Genomic DNA, 22,911 nt, shown 5'->3' on the forward strand with positions numbered 1-22,911 from the left:
AAAAATAAAAAGGGGGAGGGGAGGGGGGAAAGGCTCTTATTCAAACACATATCTGCAAGAGTAACAAAGGGATCACAGTGAGAAGGACTACCAGAGGGAATACCATATATACTGGTACCTACACATAAATAAATACACACACTATTTTGTGTCTAATAAAATAATAATTCAAGATGGATTGAGAAAATAATGGGGAAGAAGCAGCCCCTCTCCCCTGCCATAAGTAAGTAAAATATTATTATTTTCTGCGCACAAGCACTTCCCCTTCAAAGAGTGTGGACACAACCATCCCAAAATCAGTTTGGTGGCCAAGATCAAGTGTGCATTGTGGATAGGAAGGACTGAGGACAGGGAAGCTTGGGGGGGGGGTTGTCACTGGAAGAAATAAAAACAGCAGAACATGCTTAGCAGTTTAGAATTGGTTGCACTGGCAGAGCTCAGAAGATGTAACCTGAATAGAATTCAGCCAATACCAAATTTGATTACATGAAGGTCAAAGGTGCAATAAAGTCAATCTGCTTATTTCACTTGAAGGACCCACAGACAGAAATTCACAGCCACATGCTGGAACCGCTGCCTATCTCTCACTGTGAGAGAGCCTAGGACTAGAAAGGCCACGAGGGGCACTTGTCCTCATGTCTACCTAACTCAACAGGAGGCAGAAGGGCTTAGCCAAGGATAGAAAAGAGCAAGCAGCTTCAGTATACTACACTATTTACTACTAAGTGACATTCTCGCATTGGCCAGCAACCAAGTGGGCAATGATATTAGCAGGAAAACAGAGGCAGGAACATCTTCCAGGGCTGTATAATGATTCTGTACAGAAAAGGGTTATAACCACCCAGACTAGGGGGCAGGGTATGTTTAGGAAGAATAATTAGCATCTTTTGAATTTTTAGGACAAAAAAGAGGAGTGTTACAGTTATCCTTTTCAAGGCAAGAGTCAGATCTGCAGACTCAATGCTTGTTCAAGAGTGGTCCAAATCAGGTTCCTCCTCTCTCCTTTTCAGACATTAAACCAGCATCAAAACCAAACTTCCAATAATTAAGAGGCCACCAGGGATACTTATTTATTTCGTGAAAGAAGAAGGTAGGGAGGAAAACAACAAGACTAACAAATAAGGACAAGGAAGTGGCAAAGGGTGGGGGGAAACAATAAACAACAACACCCTAACAAAACAACTGTAACAAGAGTAAACAAGAAACCCAAACAGGACATTTTTCCTGCAGAGAAAAATATCAAACCAACCAGAGGCAGAACACATCTGGAGAGCCAATGATAGGATGGCTTCTCCTTCTCCTTGCTTGCACACCACAAAAGCAGCCCCTTACCCCCACAGATATTTCCCCATGGAAGGCAGTGAGAGTGGAGCTTGGATAGAGCCATGAGGCAGAGATGGATGTAGGCAGAAAGAAAAAGACTGGAACGGATCTGCAGCTTCTCCCTGCAACTGTCTCTGGAAGCAGCAGTGGGGTGGTGCCACTCTGTACTCTGCCCTCCTTGCCACAATCCCTGTGTGCCTGCCTATGTATATGCAGTACAGTGGTACCTCGGGTTAAGTACTTAATGCGTTCCAGAGGTCTGTTCTTAACCTGAAACTGTTCTTAACCTGAAGCACCACTTTAGCTAATGGGGCCTCCTGCTGTCGCTGCACCACCAGAGCACGATTTCTGCTCTCATCCTGAAGCAAAGTTCTTAACCCGAGGTAATATTTCTGGGTTAGCGGAGTCTGTACCCTGAAGCGTATGTAACCTGAAGCGTATGTAACCCGAGGTACCACCGTACAAAGAAATTCCCTGGGCCACAGATACATGCAGAGTGCCTGCTAACATCTCAAGATGTTGCATATATAAAAGCTTGCCTACTCCAAAAGACACTGGCTATATTAAACAGAAATCTATATATAATATAGATTTCGGTCAATAACCGGTAGACAACAGAAATCTCATTTCATGCGGCAACCCTGGCACCACCCACTGGTGAAATGGAAAGAGTGTGTCACAAGAAAAAAACACAGGCACAGGAGGTACTATTTTTATTTTGTAGTATTATTGCAGAGTTAAAGTGAAGGATAATATTCAACATTACCTAAGTCATTGACAGTGGGCCATTTTCAACTAACTCATTGCCCTGGAACATGCCAGCACAAGGACTCCTACTAGCACAATGGGATTTCCCCCTTCTCTTCCTCCCTCGTGCACCCCACACCCTCCCCAAATCTGCTCTGGTGGGTCAGGAGAACCCCCAGAACAGCATGTGGGGAGAGGAGAAGAAAGACTCTTCCGCTGGATGAGCAGGAATGTTTGCACTGACAGAATGATCCCTTTAGCCCACTGTTATGTACTGAGTTGAATAGGATCCAAACTGTAGCAGTCTGATTGGTCCTAGAACAATAGGATCCAAAAGGCAGCAGTCTGATTGGTCCTAGAACAATAGGATTCAGAATGCAGCAGTCTGATTGGTCCTAGAACAATGCAGCAGTATGATTGGTTGGCAGGAACCACCCAATCTTGCTCCAGATAGAAGTGAATCCACAACCTGATTGGCTTACAGTAGAATTCCAGAATTAGCCAATCATGTGCAGCCCATTGTGTAAATAATGTATATAAAGCAGATACTGTGAGGGGACATCTATTCATTCCTCCTCACCACTATGAGCTGAATAAAGAGCATGAAATCACTTTGCGACTCTGAGTATATTTCACTGGCGACGAAGGTGGGATCCCGCTGAGCTGACTGCCACACACAGCACCGCAGCACCGCCAACTGCCGCACCGCTGCCTCGCACCGTGTATCCAGGCTTCAGCTCCGGGGCACAAGGAACTCAGAATGGCAGCCAACAGCAGCTTCTCGCCATTCAACCCAGCATCTGGAGACTGGGAAGCGTACGCCTCCCGTTTCACCTTCCTCCTAGAAGCCAAAGGGGTCACCGACGAAGAAGACGCCAAGAAGAGGGCGATATTCTTCAGCGTCTGCGGAGAGGAGACGTTTGAAATCGCCCGGGCTCTCCTTGCGCCTGAAGACGTCGCTACTGTTCCATACAAAACAATAATGGAACAGCTGAAGGGGCACTTTTCGCCGCAGCCCTCAGTGGTGGCTCGTCGAAATGCCTTCTACGCAAAGCGGCAAGCCCCTGGGGAAACCATAACTGGGTTTGTGACCTCTCTCCGCCAAGCCGCCCGGTTCTGCAACTTCTCAGAGCTGGAGAACATGCTTCGTGACCGCCTCGTCGGTGGCCTGAAGGATGAGAAGCTGCAACGACGCCTCTACGCTAAGAAGGACCTAACGTTCCAGGTCGCTCTGGAGGAGGCCCTGGCAACAGAAGCTGCCGAGAGGTCGACCCAAGAGGCACGGCCGAGCCTGCCATCCCAACCGAGGGTCCACCATGAAGACCTCACCGACGACTCAGGATCCGACAGGGAGGAGGTGCACCGAGTACAGCAGCGCACTCAAGCAGCGCACAGACCACAGCTGCCTCGACGAGAAGGAGGGAACTGCGCAAGCTGCGGGGAGAGTCACGAGAGGAGGACCTGCCGTTTCCGCAACGCAGAGTGCAGGCAGTGCAGAAAATCGGGACACATCGCCCGGGTGTGTCGGGCTCGGCCCACCCGACACCAGGCATCAGATGACCAATCCAAGAGCCCCAGGTCCCGGGGCCCAACGCACCAAGGCAACTCGACGGAGCTCACGGACTTCCAGGTATACCAGTTGCCCCACCCCAACGTAGAGAAAATTTATGTAGAGGTACAGATAGAGGGGGCCCCATGCCGCATGGAGCTTGACACGGGTTCAACTCTATCCATAATCTCGGCAAGGACCTTAAGGAAACTGTGTCCCACTGGGGGTCCCAAACTCAGGCCGGCCCCATTCACCCTCCGGGACTTCCAGAAACGTAAGGTCCCCACAATGGGGGTGGGGACCTTCAGGGTGCAATACCGAGGGCGGACGCGGCAACTGGACTTGCTTGTGGTCAAGGGCCCCTACATTAGCTTACTGGGATTGGCATGGTTTGGACCACTGGGGCTAGCTGTCACCGGGGTGAACCACACTAGCTTACAAGTGGACGTGGACGCCATATGCAAGGAATTTCCAGGGGTTTTCGATGGGAAATTGGGACAGTATACGGGCCCCCCCATTGCGCTACAGCTTGACCCCGCAGTACGACCGGTCAGGCTCAAGGCCCGCCGGGTCCCGTTCGCCTTGAAACCCCGTATAGACGAGGAATTGGACCGACTCGTAGAGCAAGGAGTGCTGGAGCCGGTGCCTAATGCTCCCTGGGAAACCCCAATCGTCACACCCGTCAAGCCTAATGGTTCGGTCCGCATCTGCGCAGACTACAAATGTACCATAAACAAGGCCCTCACGGCCCACGCATACCCAGTGCCACTGGTCAGCCATGTCCTTGCCACCCTGGCTGGGTCGAAAATTTTTGGCAAGCTGGACTTGGCCCAAGCATATCAACAGCTGCCAGTAGATGAGGCCACAGCAGAGGCACAGACGATTGTGACGCACAGAGGAGCGTTCAGGGTAAAGCGGCTGCAATTCGGTGTCAGCGTGGCACCAGGCATATTCCAGAATATAATGGACTCTCTCCTTAAAGGGATTCCTGGCGTCACCCCCTTCTTCGATGATGTGTTGATTGCCGGCCCCACACCAGAGGAGTTTGAGGACCGCCTCCGCACCGTTCTGCACCGTTTCCAGACGGCGGGTCTCAAGGTGAAGCGGGAAAAATGTCTACTAGGAGTGCCTCAGGTGGACTTTCTGGGATTTATGGTGGACGCAGAAGGGGTCCACCCGACTGGGGACAAGGTACGGGCCATTTGTGATGCCCCAGCGCCCAAGAGCAAGACTGAACTTCAGGCCTTCTTGGGGCTATTGAACTTTTACCATTCCTTCCTTCCCCACAAGGCGGCGGTAGCGGAGCCCCTACACAGACTCCTGGACAAGCGGGCCCCTTGGGTGTGGGGCCAGCGCCAGGAGGCCGCATTCCAGGCAGTCAAGGACTTGCTTGTCTCAAACTCGGTCTTGGCACACTTCGACGAGAGGCTGCCGGTGGTGCTAGCATGCGACGCCTCACCCTATGGCATTGGAGCTGTCCTGGGGCACCAACTCCCGGATGGAAGAGAGGTACCGGTGGCGTACTTTTCCCAGACACTCAACACAACCGAGCGGAACTACTCGCAAATCGACAAGGAGGGTCTGGCAATCGTAAAGGGAGTAAAAAAATTCCATGATTTCTTGTACGGGCGGCCCTTCACCGTGGTGACTGACCACAAGCCGTTGCTTGGCTTGTTTGCCCCCGAAAAGCAGACCCCCCAAGTGCTGTCTCCTCGCGTCCTCAGGTGGTCAATTTTCCTTGCCAGCTACCAGTATGCACTGATTCACCGACCTGGGAAGGCGATGGGCCATGCGGACGCCCTCAGCAGGCTACCACTACCGGAAACAGGCCCTGACCCAGCACCTGCACAAGAGGTTATGAGCCTGGAGCTGCTTCCCGACCGCCCCATTCAGGCACAAGAAGTTGCACACCATTCCAAGAAAGATAGGGTCATCTCCCGGGTCCTGGACTGGGTGTGGAGGGGATGGCCCAGCAGCAGCCCCGGGCCAGAATTCGCCGGCTACACAACCCGCAAACATGAACTGTCGGCCCACAAGGGGTGCCTGTTATGGGGAAGCAGAGTCGTTGTTCCCCAGCCCCTCTGCAAAAGGGTCCTCACAGCCCTACACGAGACACATCCAGGGGTAGTAAGAATGAAGGCCCTTGCCAGGAGTTATGTGTGGTGGCCGGGGATCGATGGAGAGATAGAGGCCTGGGTCAAACACTGCCAGGCCTGCCAAGAATCCCGCCCAGATCCCCCAAGGGCCCCAGTCCAGTCCTGGGAGTCCGCCCGAGCACCATGGTCACGCCTGCATGTGGATTTCGCTGGCCCCTTTCAGGGGAAAACATTCTTCATAGTGGTGGACTCCTACACCAAATGGCTGGAAGTCGCACTGGTACCGTCCACTTCCACGTCCGCAGCCATCCGGGTACTACGCAGGCTGTTTGCAACCCACGGGCTCCCTGACACTCTCGTCTCAGACAACGGGACTGCATTTACGTCAGGAGAATTCCAAACCTTCACAGCGCAGAACGCCATCCGCCACATCCGTTCGGCGCCGTTCCACCCTGCCACCAATGGCCAAGCAGAACGCATGGTGCGGACCACCAAGGACACCCTTCGCCGCATGACGCAAGGGGACTGGGAGTACCGCCTTGCCACATTCCTTCTAGCACAGCACAGCACCCCCAGCTCAACGACTGGCCGGAGCCCCGCTGAACTACTAATGGGTCGGCGCCTTGCAATCAGATTGGACCGCCTTCACCCCGATAGAGCTCAGGATGAGATAGTGGTGGGGGAAGGCAGGAACCCCCGGACCTTCGAGGCCCAGGACCCAGTGTACGCAAAGAATTTTGGGGCAGGCCCAGCATGGGTACCCGCCACAATCACCAGGGTCACTGGCCCCGTGTCGTACGAGGTGCTAACGGATGGGGGGCAATGCTGGCGCCGCCACTGCGACCAGATACGGCGACGATTCCCGGGAGAAAACCAGGAGGAGGACAGGTCAGAGGAGTCCCAAGGGAACAGCGGGGCAGTGAGGCCCATAGAGCAGGAGGGGCCAGCAGGAGAGGCAGAATCAGTAAATACAGAGAGGACCCGTGAGGCCGAAAGGACACCGGAACCAGAACCACGACTGAGCGAGCCGGTTGCACCAGACCAAACAGCCGCATCACAGCCAGCATCCTTGGAACACGAGCCAGAACCCGGAGCCCGGACCAGGGAACACCCCAGGCCACAACGCACACGTAGGCCGCCGGCATACCTTGAGGACTATGAATGCGACCTCCCGGGCAGGACTGGAACTTAGAGGGGAGGGGTGTTATGTACTGAGTTGAATAGGATCCAAACTGTAGCAGTCTGATTGGTCCTAGAACAATAGGATCCAAAAGGCAGCAGTCTGATTGGTCCTAGAACAATAGGATTCAGAATGCAGCAGTCTGATTGGTCCTAGAACAATGCAGCAGTATGATTGGTTGGCAGGAACCACCCAATCCTGCTCCAGATAGAAGTGAATCCACAACCTGATTGGCTTACAGTAGAATTCCAGAATTAGCCAATCATGTGCAGCCCATTGTGTAAATAATGTATATAAAGCAGATACTGTGAGGGGACATCTATTCATTCCTCCTCACCACTATGAGCTGAATAAAGAGCATGAAATCACTTTGCGACTCTGAGTATATTTCACCCACGTTGAAGACAACCCCATTTCTGTTAATTTTTTTTCGAAATCTTGTCGTTTTTACTGTCTCTTTATCAGATTATGTTGAATATCATCTGAGGTTGGTTTGCATGTTTTAAGGTGCATATTTTCTCTGGGATGCCACTGTGGCATTCAAGCCCCTCCAAAGACTTGAAGAAACCAAACCTACCTCTCACCTAAGTACATTGTTACAATGGCACTAGAAAGGTTGAATCTGTGAATACAAATGCTATACACAACTCAGGAAAGTACTATTTGAATTTGAATTTTAGTCGTTAGAAATGTAGCTATTTCATTATGGTCATTATACGGTTTTTCCATTGTAAGCAATTTGTATTTTATCGTTCATGTGAACTGCCCAGAGAACGTGGCTGGACGCATGGTAGACAAATGCAATAAATAAATAATGTCAGAAATGTGCATTACTGTTCTGTGACCACAATTTATGTTCTATGGAGGAACAGGGCATCCAGAATCTTCTCTCAGTAGCAGGTACTAGAGATCATTTTCTTTCTTTTTCCTAAGTGTCCCCCCCCCCCCCATTTTGTCTCATTTTTATGTAATAAAGTAAGTTTGTATATGCACATGTTGGGATGCAGGAAGGTGAATCTAATTCTGAAGAGAAACATTGCAGACCTGCAACTGTTGTTCTTCTGGTGCTCATCTTTATATTCATTCATATGGTACAGAAGCTAAATGTGGGATTTCAGAGAGATCACAGATGAAATAGAACTATATTTTCCTGAAGAACTCAGTTCTTTTAAAAGAAGATCCCTCCCCTGGGACTTCCGGGGTGGCGCCATCGGCAATGGCGGACTCCCTCTGATCTGGAGGGACTAGCTCCACACGAAACGGGTCTTTTCCGCTACGGTGAAGCGGGGACCCTTTTAAAAATCACAGGCGGATGAAGCCTGTGACCATGGGACTCGGCGGGCGCCCTTAGCGCCCCCCCCACCCGCAAAAGAACCCATTAACGGGCTCCGGAGCGAAGAGGGGGAAGTGGCGCGGTGCTGAGAGTCAACTGCTTCTTCCGTGGAGCGAAGCCGCACAGACGTTGCCGGAGAGCGCTGCCTTTTTCCTGGGACAATTTGGCTTCTAAAATAATCACCCGTGAGTACCTAAACTCGGACAATTGGACTTTAAATAAGGACTTGTGAGCAGAAAGGAAAATTGGACTTAAAAGTTTACCTCAATTTGGCACTGAAACGGGAAGGTCTAAACAGGAAGTCAGCCTTCCATTTCTTTGTAGATAGATTAAAGCAAAGACATGGCAAACTAGAGCTCAGAAAATCGCCTGTAAAAGATTAACTTTCATCATTTAAAATTGTTGAACCCCCTTCGGAAGCAGGGGAAGAGGGGGGATTTTTTCGGACTGTTTAAACCTGCAGAAGTGAGGGTAAAGTAAAGTAACTTTCCACCGTCCTGATCCTGGAGCGGGGTGTTAGGACTGACGTTTTTTGAAGCTCATTGACCAGAGACAACGTTTTTGACAGATAGCTATAAGAAGAGAAACATTGATTCCACTGTTCCCCTTCACTTTTTAAAGGAACAAATATTGACAAAATATCTGAAAAAGGAAACTTTGTTGCTAGATTTGTCCTTAAGGGAAAGAACAAATAGAAGTTTTCCCCCTAGAGGGAGACTGTGAAACTGTAACCAACTCCGGGGAGCTTGCAGCTGTTACAGATTACAATCATGGGAATAGATTTCTGACCTTGCAGGACAATGTATTCAGAAGCTCTGTTGTGTGCTTTCTATAAAACAAATGCCCTACTGGAACAGTTACATGAGAAGACGGATTTGATGACTGATTCGATCAGAAATTTTAAATAGGCAGTGGGAAATTTTGAACAGGTAGTGGGAAAATATATGGAGCCCACCCAGGAATTAAATCAGGAGTGTGCCCTGACAGAACAGATGAGGGAAGAGGATGTTGCTGAATCTTGGGCGCCAGAGATGGAGGGAGCTGTGGCCCAACAGGAACATGAGCTTTTGGATTTGACAAATGAACTTGGAAAAAGCCAGATTTGGAAAGAAAAAGTTTGGTTTGGTTTGGAAATGGGGGGCTGGATAGACCCCCCCTATGCAGGGATGTTTGGACTTTTCAAGTCTGGCAATGGGCCGTGAGATGTTTGGGGTTGTGGGGGCTCCTAATTTTGGAGGGATTTTGAAACATGTTCTTAAATACCACGTGGAGTTTAGTGTGGATTATGGAAAAGGGGCTGATCTGTCGAGAAGGGTCAAAAACATTGTCAAGCTGGAGTTCCCACGAGTGAAACGAGCAGGAGACAAGGGAAAATACAGTTATAAATATGAAGAAGAGCTGCGGAAGGGACATGGAAGAGACTTAAGGGCCTCGGATACAAGGATACCAGGTTAATGCGCTAGATCGATGGGATAATAAGGACTGACAAAACCCGGGACCAGGAGGAAGGGACGCTGGATGAAGATTGGACTGTTTTTATTTCTTTTTTTACTACTAGGATTGTTTTATAAAATTGATGAATGTTAGAAAAATGTTGGAATGAAATTACTTGGCTTTAATAAAAATGTTTAAAGAATTATGTAAGGATATTATGGTTATGAGAAGTTGGTAAAAATAAGATTTAAGTTTTAAGTTTCAAGGTTTTTTATAGTAAGATAAGATTAAAATAGTTTAAGGTAATGTAATGACAGAATATTATGAAATATGGAAAGGATTTGCTGCAACAATTAACAACTAGGATACAAAAAAAGGGAGGAGGAGGAGGTCAAAGAAAGAAGGTAATGACAGTTGAGGATTTGAGAATAATGGATTTGTTTTTAAATGTTTGTGGTGTATTTTTGGTTTTTTTTGAATTTGTATTGTTTGATGTGGTTTGTTTTTTCTTTGCTCTTTCTTTTTTTTTCTACTTTGTTCTCTTTTGTAATTTAAAAAAAAAATTTCCAATAAATATCATTTAAAAAAATAAAATAAAAGAAGATCCCTCCCCAACTTTATAGTTCAAGATACAATTGAAAGCCTGTGAGCGTTGACTGCCAACTAGCCAGAAAGGTAGCCAAAAAAGCTGTTTGTTTGAGGTATATGCAGTCCAGTTTTCATCTAATATCCCAAGGCAACATATGGTTTCTAGTGGATGGGAGTGGGGCTTCACTTTACAAATCAGTTAAGCCAAAATGCAAGGTAAAAGTAAAGGGACCCCTGACCATTAGGTGCAGTCGTGACCGACTCTGGGGTTGCGGCGCTCATCTCGCTTTATTGGCTGAGGGAGCCGGCGTACAGCTTCCGGGTCATGCGGCCAGCATGACTAAGCCGCTTCTGGCAAACCAGAGCAATGCATGGAAATGCCATTTACCTTCCCGCCGGAGTGGTACCTATTTATCTACTTGCACTTTGACGTGCTTTCGAACTGCTAGGTTGGCAGGAGCTGGGACTGAGCAACGGGAGCTCACCCCGTCGTGGGGATTCGAACCGCCGACCTTCTGATCAGCAAGTCCTAGACTCTGTGGTTTAACCCACAGCGCCACCCGTGTCCCAAGCCAAAATGCAAAGGTTTAAGCTTATTTAGTCTCAATGAAAACACTAGGGTTTAAAATTATCTTCAGGTTTACTGGTTTGTGAACAGATCTGGCAACCTCCTTTACATCCTAGGAACCTTTCAGGCCTGGTACATATGCACAGTACAATTAAAGCAAGGGTGGAAAATCTGTAGGTCTCTCCAGATGTTGCGGGTGTGATCATCCCTGACCACTGGTCATGCTGGCTAGGACTGGGATGGAGTCCAACAACCCCTGGAGTACCACAGGTAGCTAGCTCATCACTGAATTAAAGGCTGCTTACTAGTACAAATCAAAAATCTAAACCAAGAGAATGATTTTTTTTAAAGGTCAGTTTCAATGGCCCATTCCCTATGGTAGAAACACATGTGACTATTTTAAGATGGTCTTCTTTTCAATTTTCAATTCTGCATCATATGTTCAACTTGGCTTTGCCTCTGGCAACTATTGCCAAGATGAGAGAGACAATATTGTAAAATTACTTCTGCATATCAAGAAGACCTTTTCCAGAAGACCCTAAGCATGCTCTCTGAGATTCTACCGTGCATTTTTCTGTTTAGGGATATTTGTACACTGTTAATTCCCTGGCAGGTGGTAGCAAACATTTGTTATGTTTCCCTAACACTTTCCCCAGATGCTTTTCTGGAACAAATTCTAGGGAAATTTTTTTTTCCTGCTAAGTTACTGCGGTAAAGGGATGCGTTAGTTTTTTATGTGATTGGGTCCTCATATGGGGCCTTTGTTGCCTCAGTTTCACATGTGGAGCAACTAGTGTCAAATATATTCCCCACAAGAAAAAACAAAAAGTTACCATGTCAGAGGTCCTGTTCACACATGCATGTTCATAGCTTCACACCTGCAATATCAAATGATAGATTAGTCATACATGTGAAACAGGTGTCACAGGGTTTTTGTTGTTGTTGTTGTTTTTTAAACAGACAGAGGTTTCTTATCACTTTCTAATGAAGGTAATTCACACATTCAGGTAAAAGCCATCAAGTGTGAGTAATGAACTGATGAGATATAAAAGAGATTTACAAGCCCACCATTGAAGGGCAATTCATTGTCCCATTGAAATGGTACAGTGGTACCTCGGGTTACATACGCTTCAGGTTACAAACTCCGCTAACCCAGAAATAGTGCTTCAGGTTAAGAACTTTGCTTCAGGATGAGAACATAAATCATGCAACGGCGGCGCAGCGGCAGAAGGAGGCCCCATTAGCTAAAGTGGTGCTTCGCATTAAGAACAGTTTCAGGTTAAGAACAGACCTCCAGAATGAATTAAGTTCTTAACCTGAGGTACCACTATATTGTCATCTCATGTAATGGTACCTCATCTTATTTCACATAGGAGGGGAGACATTTGTTGGAATAATACCCAATTCAAACTTGTGCTCTTGGATTCATTAGACCTTGGAACAAACACATTTTTAAAACACTGTTAGTTATCAGGTGGGGGGAGGGATTAAACTATTGCACACAAATAGTTCCTCATGCAAAATTGAAAAGGTACAGCTCTTGTGCCCCAAGGCTATATTGTGTTTAAAATGAATCTAAGAATCAGCCTTGAGTGACATCCTAGAAAAAGATGGATAGTGCAGATTCCTCCAGAAATGCTGAATATTGGGGGGCAGAGAGAAATAATACCTTAGTGTCGACTTCATTTAGTGCCTACTACGTACAGTGGTGCCCCGCAAGACGAATGCCTCGCAAGACGGAAAACTCGCTAGACGAAAGAGTTTTCCGTTTTGGAGGTGCCTCGCAAAACGAATCTGCTATGGGCTTGCTTCGCAAGACAAAAATGTCTTGCGAGTTCCTGGGTTTTTTTTTCCCTTTCCCCCCTCTTTTTCTAAGTCGCTAAGCCGCTTATCTGCTTATCCGATAAGCTGATAAGCTGCTAAAAGCCGCTAAAAGCCGCTAAAAGCCGCTAATAGCGCTAATCCGCTAATCCGTCAATGGGCTTGCTTCGCAAGACGAAAAAACCGCTAGACGAAGAGACTCCCAGAACGGATTCTTTTCGTCTTGCGAGGCACCACTGTACTGTACATTTAGTGACCAGGGAGAAAAGACTGTAGGGTTAGTATCTATGATCTCCCGTTGCAGTAAACACAGGCCCAACAAGTACTTTGCCCTGTAAAGTTTTCTTTTTATTTACACTGGCTAAGAAAAATGTGTGGGATAACCAGCTTCATATAACTAAAGTGCTTAAGTCTAATAAATGCATGAAGGGGTTAAGACCATAGAGTCAGCTCTATTACCAGGTGTACTTCACCTTGGGAGGGACCAGGTAATCAGCCCTACTGTTCTCTCCTAGCCTCCCTGAGAAGCTCAACATGTGAAGAGGTTTGAGCTGGTAGCTGTAGCTCAGTTTGCATGGCTCTCACAAGCCACGCTTGAGTTCATATACCAGTAATTTAGGAACTTTCACCATTTTGTAACTAAGTTTTACTTCCTGTGTTCTGAAGCACATGAATCTGACCATTGGAGAATTTGCAAGCAAACCATTTTTAACATACCAAACATATGGTCTTTTTTCTATGCTGGGGGAAGTAGGAAACTCTGGAAAGGCACATTTTAAGGGGATATTTTGGAACTAACTTTAAAGGGCACATTTTAAAGTTTTACATACTATATTTTCATGTTTAAGTTTGCTGCATAGTTTGTAATTTTATATCTAAGTGGGACATCTGCATCTAGAGAATGCTACAATCTAACCAGATTAAGATTGGTTGAAGCCTTGGAGCGATACTAATTTATGAAGGGGCAGAAAAAGGTGGCTCCTCATAGCACTAAGATGAAGCACTAGGGTAAATGGAAACAAAATCTGACATCTACAAGCATCAAGTCCCACTTTGCCACCATTTTATATGTCCTTAGATATCTTCACAACAGCCATGTGAGGTAGGCTAGGTTGAGAATTGTTGACTAGCCCAAGGGAGTAAGCAAAAACAATAAAAAGTGAAAGTGAGTTAGAATGTGAAACTGCACATGCTCAGAGTATTTTCATTTTTGTTTATGAAGGTTAGCAAAATGCTTTCTGTTTGCATTTTGCTGCGAGTTGTGAAACACTACAGGCTCAAAGTATTTTTTGTAGTCAACAGAAGCTTATGCCATAATAAATTTGTTAGTCTTTCAGATGTCACATGAGTTCATTTTTGGTATTTTACTTCATGTATTCCATTTTTGGGAGAATGGGGCTTTATTGTTGAGAACTGCACCAGGACTCCCAACTATCTTAATCTGGCTTTGGCTATCCAGCTAGGGACAGACAACTTATACAGTTGCCATTTAATCAACAGTGGACTGATTACATTTTTGTGGGGGTTTTGGCTTGTTTATTCAACTGATAAGTTACTGTAAAATAATTTATAGTATTAATGTATGTTTAAATCTATAAAATAAACACTGTTCACATTGATCTAGCTCAGGAGCAATTGCCAATCTGTCCTTCCTCATCCGTAGCTGAGAGCTATGAGTATTACATTGGCTCGTATGCATCATCACATTATGGAAAATGGAAAATCATCATAAAATGATGAAAGAACCCCTACCTGCACAATTCTCTCCCATCCCCCATCTTGCTGTAGATCTCTTGCAGCAATTGTTACCTGGAAAAAGGAAAGACACATGTCCTCATACAGCTTCCATATTCAAGGAAATGAGGCAGGGGAGGGAATGGGCCAAAGAGTGCATGCAGATGGGAGCAATCTCTGCCATAATACAACAACACCGATGTGACAGGGCATCGAGTTGTGCAACAACCTGATGTGACAGTAGACCATGAAATACACAAGAAGCACACTGACAGTTGTGAAGATGAAGATGTGATAATTTTATCTGAAAAGGACACAGGTTACCCGTCATTTCAATAATGTTAATAATTAGCAAGTAAACAAAGATGTTCTTGTAAAACTTCCATTTTCTAAATGCTGCATTATAACTCTAGGGGGGAAATTGTCGACTGCAAACCTCATCTGCAAAAATTGCAACGTGATATCACAGCATACAAGTGTTATAAGAAAAAATAAAACTACGGATCACCCTTGGACTTGCTTATACTGTATATAAATTGAACATAAAATTGTGGTCCCGTCTTAAGGTTCTGCTTGAAGCAATGTGACTCATGTGATTTCTGCACTCTGGGAGTCACACTAACCCAATGAAGAACAAAACTGAGCAGTACGCAGATACTAGAAACTACAGCAGCCAGTGTAAAAGCTCTTTATCTAGAAGGGGAAGAACCCAACAAAACATCAAAATCAGGGTTGAATGCTATTTTTTGGCGCATCTAATAGGACGTTTGTGTGTGTGTAGAATATATATATATATGGCTTTTTTTCAGCCAGAACGCTCTGGGACTCAGTTCTGGCACCTCTCAGGTGGACACCATTGCCATTCTAAGAGAACAAGAGAATTGTTCATGCTGAGTTTCAGCACCTCTTTTTCTAGAAAAATAGCACTGCGCAGAGAATAAACAATCAGTCCCCCGGGCTTCTCAGTGCTCACTGCCCAAGAGTCTTAGTGCACATCCTACTGTCTCTAAATAATTCTGAATTGATGCTTGAAAGAGATTTCTAAACAGCCATCTGAGTGAGCAGTCCCAATTTCCTTTCTTTCAGGCTACATGCCAATATTTCATGAGCCCCATCATTTCTTCTCATTTACTGTCACACTTTACACCCCATTTTGCAATTAGCACACTGTTTAACATAGCACTGGTGTTATTTACTATATATTTTGGAAAACTGTCTATTTGATATGCATTTGGACACCTTTTATGATCTTGTAACCAAATTATGAGAATTATGATTATGGGGACTTCCAGGTGAATGTGGCAATGAGTAAGACTGCTTGTCCTTGAGCTAAGCAGTCTGCTTTAATTTGTTTTTAATTTGTTATGAATTGTTTCAAAGTTTTAAAGTCAATTGGCTAAGCAGTTAATGTTAATTGCTACATACAGGCAATGAGCATATTTGTTTTACTTCTATGTGGACTTAAAAGCCATATATTTTAATTGGAAGACAGGCACTGGGAGAGCAGCTGTGTTGGCTCTGCATTTTTAACTGATAAGAAAGGCTTAGAAGACCGTCTCAGCCAAAGGATACTCTGCAGTTTTAACATGGTTATTACATGAGCACAGACCCACATTGCTTCAGACGAAGTGTACAGAACTCCATTGCCAAATTTACTCCAGAAATGTATGCAGGGCTATTGTGACTCAGCAAGGGAAGCAGAGGTAACTGGATATAAATTGTGGCAAGATGTAATTAATATGTATTACGTGGGCAGCTACGTGGCGAGTGTGCAAGTAATAGGGCTCATGATGCCTTATCCCAAGTAGGATGTTTTGCTACAAATTCCTTTAATAAAAGCCTAGCTAACTGGTCAACCAATCCAGACTTGCTAGGAGCTGAGATATATGTTCCCAGGCAACCTCAGCTTCCTCCACATAATGAAACCTCAACTATGCGTAATAACAATATTGGCATAATACTCGGCCACAACAGAGACTGAACCTCCCTCACTGTGGGAACTTTTACACATCCCATGTCTTCTGTCTAAACAAACAGTAGATGGAATCTTTAGAAAAACTGATGCATTAGAAAAAGTTTAAATACCATCACTGGTGCACTGGCTGGGTTTGTGGAGACATGAATTCTGAATGTAGCCCATCCAGATAAGCCCTACCTGCAAATAAACTTTTGTATACAGTGGTACCTCGAGTTACATATGCTTCAGGTTACATACGCTTCAGGTTACAGACTCCTCTAACCCATAAATATTACCTCGGGTTAAGAACTTTGCTTTAGGATGAGAACAGAAATCGTACTCCGGCGGCGTGGCAGCAGCAGGAGGCCCCTTTGCTAAAGTGGTGCTTCAGGTTAAGAACAGTTTCAGGTTAAGAACGGACCTCCAGAACGAATTAAGTACTTAACCCGAGGTACCACGGTAATCTTCTTTCAAATGTCATAACCCCACCTAGGTCCTTAAGCAGTCTCTTTTGCTCCTCTCTCCAAATCTTTATTCTCTTCTGTTTTGCTTAACTCATTTGCCTTTGCCTACCCATCTTGGCCCTATTTCTCATTAGAGTGGTACCAGCTTCCTGTTTATCCTGTCCCAACAGTCCAGTTCCATCCTGGATAAAACTGAGCCCTTCTCTTTTGTACAGGCCAGACTTCTCCCCAAGTGCTCTCCAGTTGCCCTCTTCCCGACACCCATGTACAGTGGTACCTCAGGTTACATACGCTTCAGGTTACATACGCTTCAGGTTACATACGCTTCAGGTTACAGACTGCTAACCCAGAAATAGTGCTTCAGGTTAAGAACTTTGCTTCAGGATGAGAACAGAAACCGGGCTCCGGCGGCGCGGCAGCAGCAGGAGGCCCCATTAGCTAAAGTGGTGCTTCAGGTTAAGAACAGTTTCAGGTTAAGAACGGACCTCCAGAACGAATTAAGTACTTAACCACTGTATTGCAACTCCACAGCTGTGCCTTTTTCACTGACTCTCCACATGGAATCGGTAGCATTTCAGATACTTCCTTTGAAGTTGGATCACCTGATGTCATATGGCTTCAGGTGATTGACAGGCTGCACCCACCCATCAGATGTGGCCCACAGAGAGCAGGCCAGCTTTGGCCCACTGGCCAGGCCCAGTTTGCCACCCCTGCATTAGACCTCTCAAATGTATGGTGCAGTGTATTTCCCTACATAAAGGACTGTATCTAAACCATGTGATTTATCTCACATCACATTTCAAATGTATGCATGCTTTCCTACTGAGAGACCAGCTACAAAAGAAATGAGCTGTGTTTAGAGCAGGGGCATGGACACTCTGTGCCCATGAGCACACAAAAACCAGCAGCTAGCCCTGCTTGACACTTGCTTATCACCTGGATAACCTACTGTCCAAATTCTTCCTCACTTTTAGGGCTGAATATTGTATAACCCACCACAGCACATGCAACATTTATATTATCTTCGGCCGTGATTATCTACAGCAGAGTGTAAGAAGTCTAATGAGTATCTGCCATCCCATAGGTATGGAGCAGACTTAAAAAACGTTGGGCCTAGGGGTATTGTGAAGAAATTCCTGGAGAACAGCCAAACTTAAAACAGATGTGGATCAAAGCTGGAGACAAGGATCAGCAGAAATGTTTTCTTGTTCAAGGGCAGATGCTATCTTTCAAACAGGTTGTTAATAAAATGAAATATCATTCTCTGATATATATTCCCAACTTCTTCAGCTTTGTGTTTGTTTTAAAATAAGTCAATCCAATGAAAACCTAATTTGAGAAGTTCAGCTTCAGTTGGACTATACCCTGAGCATTAAAGTTTGAAAGGGAAAGGAATAATGTGCCTTAAAAGTGTAAACATGCACACAAACACACAATAGTTGCATTGGAAAGTAGTGGGTGACATTATTTAACTAAAGGTAAACCTTTTTTTAAATAAAAAGAACATGTTCCATGTTTAGAATCATGTTTGGAATACACATCAGTGTGCAGCATGGGACTACATATTCTTGTTGTCATATGTAGAGAATTTAGAGCATACGAGCTTGAATTGGTGATGGGAACTCTGTTGAAAGGGCACTTTGCATATAGCCAGCACTGATCTTCCAGGAATCCTTAAGAGTCCAGCTCAGGATTCTGCAGACAAGCAGTTCACTGGGAAGCTCAACTCAACTTCTGCTGCTGGAGCCACAAAGACATGGTACAAAGCAAAAGATGGACATTGCTGGAGATTCCAGCAACATTTCACCATTTCAACTCCTTCCCTCCCTTTTTCCATTGAATTGTTCTCCATTGAGCAACCAGGCAATTCCCAGTGATGCCTGCTCTGAACTTGCTGTTGTAGCCTCCATTCCTCCTTATGATTGAACCTCCTTGGATGTTTTTAAGCAGATGTTGGACGGCCATCTGTCATGTATGATCTAGCTGAGATTTCTGCACTGCTGGGGGTTGGGCTAGATGATCCTCAGGTTCCCTTCCAATTCTACAATTCTATAATCCTAAAGCATGGATGCAATACCAATTGACCCAAAACACAATTAGGGAGCAATCCTAACCAGGGTGGGGGTGAGGGTGAAGGTGAAGATGAGGTGGTAGAGCAGAGGAAGTGATGTTAACAAGGTGTTTTTTTTGGGGGGGGGAACCCTCCTAAACCAAAGAAAGTAATGAATGTAGAATCTAGCTAATATTTGGGATATTTAAGGGGAAAATACAGGTTGCAGCAGTTCTCCTGGGTTTAGCCTAGGCAAACTAGCCTGGGCTAGTTGTATGTAAGTCATTATGAAACAATAGACAGCCATTGTCACTTCATGACGAATCTCCCAGACTGTGAAAATCCAGGTGTAAATATGTGACTAAATCATATTTCTTAAAGCTAGGGCAGTCTAAATCGCATTTTGATTCTCAAAGGAACACAGACCCTAGGTGAGCACCTGGAACCCCTTGGTATCTTGCCACAGCTCGGCAGAGATTGGGGGTGGCGTCCAACTTTTGTAACACTAAGCCCTGCTTGCGCCAGCTAGGATGGGGGTTGATGACAGTTTTTCTTTTTCTCCATTCTGGGGTAGGAGGTTAATCCCCCATTGGTTTTCAAGGAAGAAACAATGGCGTAGTTGATGGGCCAAATCCTGGGCCTCTTAGGGGAAAATGGAAGAGCTTTCGATGCAGCAGATCCTAGGTCACCTCTGTCCCATTTCACAGCCTACCAGTAGCAGAAATATTGCTGGTGGAAAATTTGTGCCCATGGAGCTTTCTGCGAACATACAAGGAGGACTGGTACAGAGGGGCATTTCCGCTCCATCCAAACCATCTCCAGGCTGGGTGTTAGGCTTGCAATGTTAACCCACCCGGAATCTATCCAGGCTAACAAAATAACTTTGTTATTCTTATGCAAGATGTTAAAGTAGTTGGAATGCTCATTATAGGTCTAGCACAAATTCCACAAGACAGCACAAAAGCAAATGAATGCCTTTTTACATATAGTGGTTTTGTTGGTATAGAAAGGTAATTTAAGAAGAAAAAGAAAAGGAAAGAAATATTTTGGCCATGCTACAGAATTCCCCAAGCTGAGAGGCTGCTGCTTAGAGGCATATTAATCATACTGTATTCTCCACCTAGATATTGCATGCACTCTCATCACTAATAGCTCTAATATTCTACTCAGTGTGTGCATGCTGCTGATGTTACATTACAGGAATATTAATTGCATTCCCTAGCTTCCCTTTCTTACACATGTATTTTCTAAAGGCTTGCTTCTGGGCATTGGGAGATTATTAACAAGAAGAGGAGTGGAGAGGAGTCCTTGAGGAAGAATTAGCAGCAGTGAAAATACAAAGCATAGTGGTTAACCATGGTTTGTCTCAGGGCACCAGAGCAAATAATTCCTTTCACTGTAAAGTAAAGCAAGTTTTCCTTCCTAGTGCCTCTCTAGCACCAGACTTGTCACAGGGCAAGATACAAGGCAAAATTAAACTTCAGGATCTTTCCCAAGGCCTGACAGCAAATCAATATCAGATTCAGGGACTACAGGAGCACCCGCTCCCCCAATAAGGTATGCAGGAGGGAATGAGAAAGCAAAGAGAGGAGGATAGTGGAATCATGTTCCTTTCTTCTCAACTGAGTAAGTTCAAGTCTGCCAATATCTACAGTTTAAATGTCCTCCACTTCCTAGTGCCAAGTTTTACACATGTGAAAGTTTAAACTAAGAATCATACAACACATATTCCCCCCCACCCCCAGTGAAAGCAACATGATTGGCTCTCTGTGGAATACTCTTAACTGCACTTAAGTAATCACAGATGTTTACAGTTTCACTTTTAAAAGAAAGAAAAACAAACAAAAGCTGAAGGTCTTCCACTCACTGGCATTCCTGCTAGAGGAAGATGGGGAAGCCTCCCATAAGTTTTTTTCTTCCTCTAGCCAACGACTGGGACCAGATGATCTCTCCCTCGTTTATTTGTTTGGAAGGGAGAGGGAAGCAGCCTTCCAGCAGCTGTTGATCTTCTGACCAAGGGGACGCAGGGAATGTTGTGGTCTAAACCACTGAGCCTCTTGGGCTTGCCAATCATAAGGTTGGCAGTTTGAATCTGCTTGACGGGGTGAGCTCCCGTTGCTCTGTCCCAGCTTCTGCCAACCTAGCAGTTCGAAAGCATACCAGCACAAGTAGATAAATAGGTACCATTGCGGCAGGAAGGTATATGGCGTTCCCGTGTGGTTTCCCGTGTGCTCTGGCACTTGTCACGGTGTCCCGTTGTACCAGAAGCAGTTTAGACATGCTGGCCACATGACCCGGAAAACTGTCTGTGGGAAAACACTGACTCCCTTGGCCTGAAAGCGGATATGAGAGCAGCACCCCACAATCGAATCGACTGGACTAAGCAGTCCAGGGGTCCTTTACTTTTACCTTGATCCTCTGGCCAATGACTGGAGCCAGGATATTCTTCCTCTTTCTGTTTTTCTTTATTGGAGGTGAGAGGGTGACCTCCAGGCAATCCTCCTTTCTCTCATCAGCGTGTGGGGATGGTGTCTCTCTTCCATCAACTCTGCAGCCATATTGCAACTGACCATATCCAATTTTCAGTCAAGGAAACTCATATCCCATGACTAGAATTGTGCTAGTTAGGGTCCAACTAGATGTTAAATTAAAAGGGGGAACCACATCAGGACTGCAGCGTGGAGGGAGGCCTTAACCCTTTTCCTGCCTGCAACAATGCATGGGCATCTGCAGAACGTGTAAAACATCAACACTGAGAGGCCATTTATTGCTCTCTCAAAGTGCTGTGGCCCCAATCTAATTTGGGCTCAGAGGCAGATTTAGGCGAGCATGACTGGTTTGGTCACACTGGGCACAGTGCCTCGAGGGCACTGCAGGGGTGCCACAACTATGATGTAGAGTGGAAGGGATGTCGCAGAAATTTGAGCCCTCAAGGTCTGCCACTGCTGGGCTTCCCCACATGACTGCTTTTAACTTTTTTAAAAAATCCCCTTATGAGATGCCATAATGGACCTCCTGCATCTTGTCTAGATGGGCCCTTAAAGAGTGTTATTATTTAGCAAGTGACTGAGTAGCTGTGTTACTGGTAGCTCAGTTGGTAGAGCACGGGACTCTTAATCTCAGGGTCATGCATTTGAGCCCCACATTGGGCAAAAGATTCCTGCATTGCAGGTGGTTTAGCTAGATGACCCTTCCAATTCTACAATTCTATGATTCAAATTTCTCTCCTTTCAAAATATTCAAGGGATGGACCATCCCTCAATAACAGAGTACGTGCCATGCATGCATTTGGTTCCAGGTTGAATCACAGGCCTCTCCCACTAAAAGGGTCAAGTAGTAGATTATACAGAAGACCCATGCCTGAGATCCTGGCGAGCTGCTGCCAGTCCAGATACTAGGCTAAATAAAGCATCTTCTGATATTCCCCACCCATCAAGTAAACAAACACAATCAGTAGATTTTTTTTCCTTTAAAAAAAAGATAACTATCACTCTGCAGTTCTCATCCTCAATTCTTCATTGCCAAAGCATGAGTTAGTAATAGTGACAAAGACTCATTAGGCATACATCAAGTGAAGATTCATATTAAGTCTGCAAAATCCCTCTTTCCCAATTCCACACAATATAAAATATACAGAAGGGGTGGGCAGGAAGGAACACTAACATATTGTATTAAAGGATTGTCTGTGAAAGCGAAGAAAAATGGTGCAATCTCATTTGCAACAGTAACTGCATTTTCAGTCAAGGAACCTTATAATATGTGAATAAAAGGGGAATGAGAAGGGCCCTTTTCAAGCCCCTCCTAAAAAAATACAAACAATGGAAGAAGAATCACAATTGATACCTAAATCTGTGTACTCAATCTATCTTTCAGTGAATTTTACTTCCAGGTAAACATGCATTAGAATGCAACCTTGGGCAATTAACTACAGAATAATTTTGTGCAGAGCATTTAAGGTGCTGCAGTGATTGTAGTATATCGTAACATTTTGGAAAGCAGTCCTTCATTGTTTATAGGAATGAACAATATTTTGGAAAATCCAAACAAACATTACATCACAAAAGCAT

General features: G+C 45.3%; 1 protein-coding gene and 1 long non-coding RNA gene across 11 annotated transcripts in view; one reads left to right on the forward strand and one right to left on the reverse strand.

Annotated features, from left to right (window-relative positions):
* TCF20 (transcription factor 20) overlaps window positions 1–22,911 on the reverse strand; it is a 200,220-nt gene that overhangs the window by 92,602 nt on the left and 84,707 nt on the right. For all 10 annotated transcript variants that reach the window (XM_080971883.1, XM_080971882.1, XM_080971876.1 and 7 more), the window contains 2 exons: window positions 14,392–14,448; window positions 11,652–11,696 (listed from right to left, as the gene is read on the reverse strand). The gene's annotated coding sequence lies outside the window, so the exon portion shown is untranslated. The remainder of the gene's footprint in view (window positions 1–11,651; window positions 11,697–14,391; window positions 14,449–22,911) is intronic.
* LOC308457773 lies at window positions 44–18,068 on the forward strand. Its single transcript, XR_013977103.1, has 3 exons — window positions 44–223; window positions 1,011–1,090; window positions 17,769–18,068. It is a non-coding gene; the product is annotated as an uncharacterized lncRNA (long non-coding RNA).

This window comes from Podarcis pityusensis (genome assembly GCF_964106645.2).
Source record: "Podarcis pityusensis genome assembly, chromosome: 10".
Classification (NCBI taxonomy): domain Eukaryota; kingdom Metazoa; phylum Chordata; class Lepidosauria; order Squamata; family Lacertidae; genus Podarcis; species Podarcis pityusensis.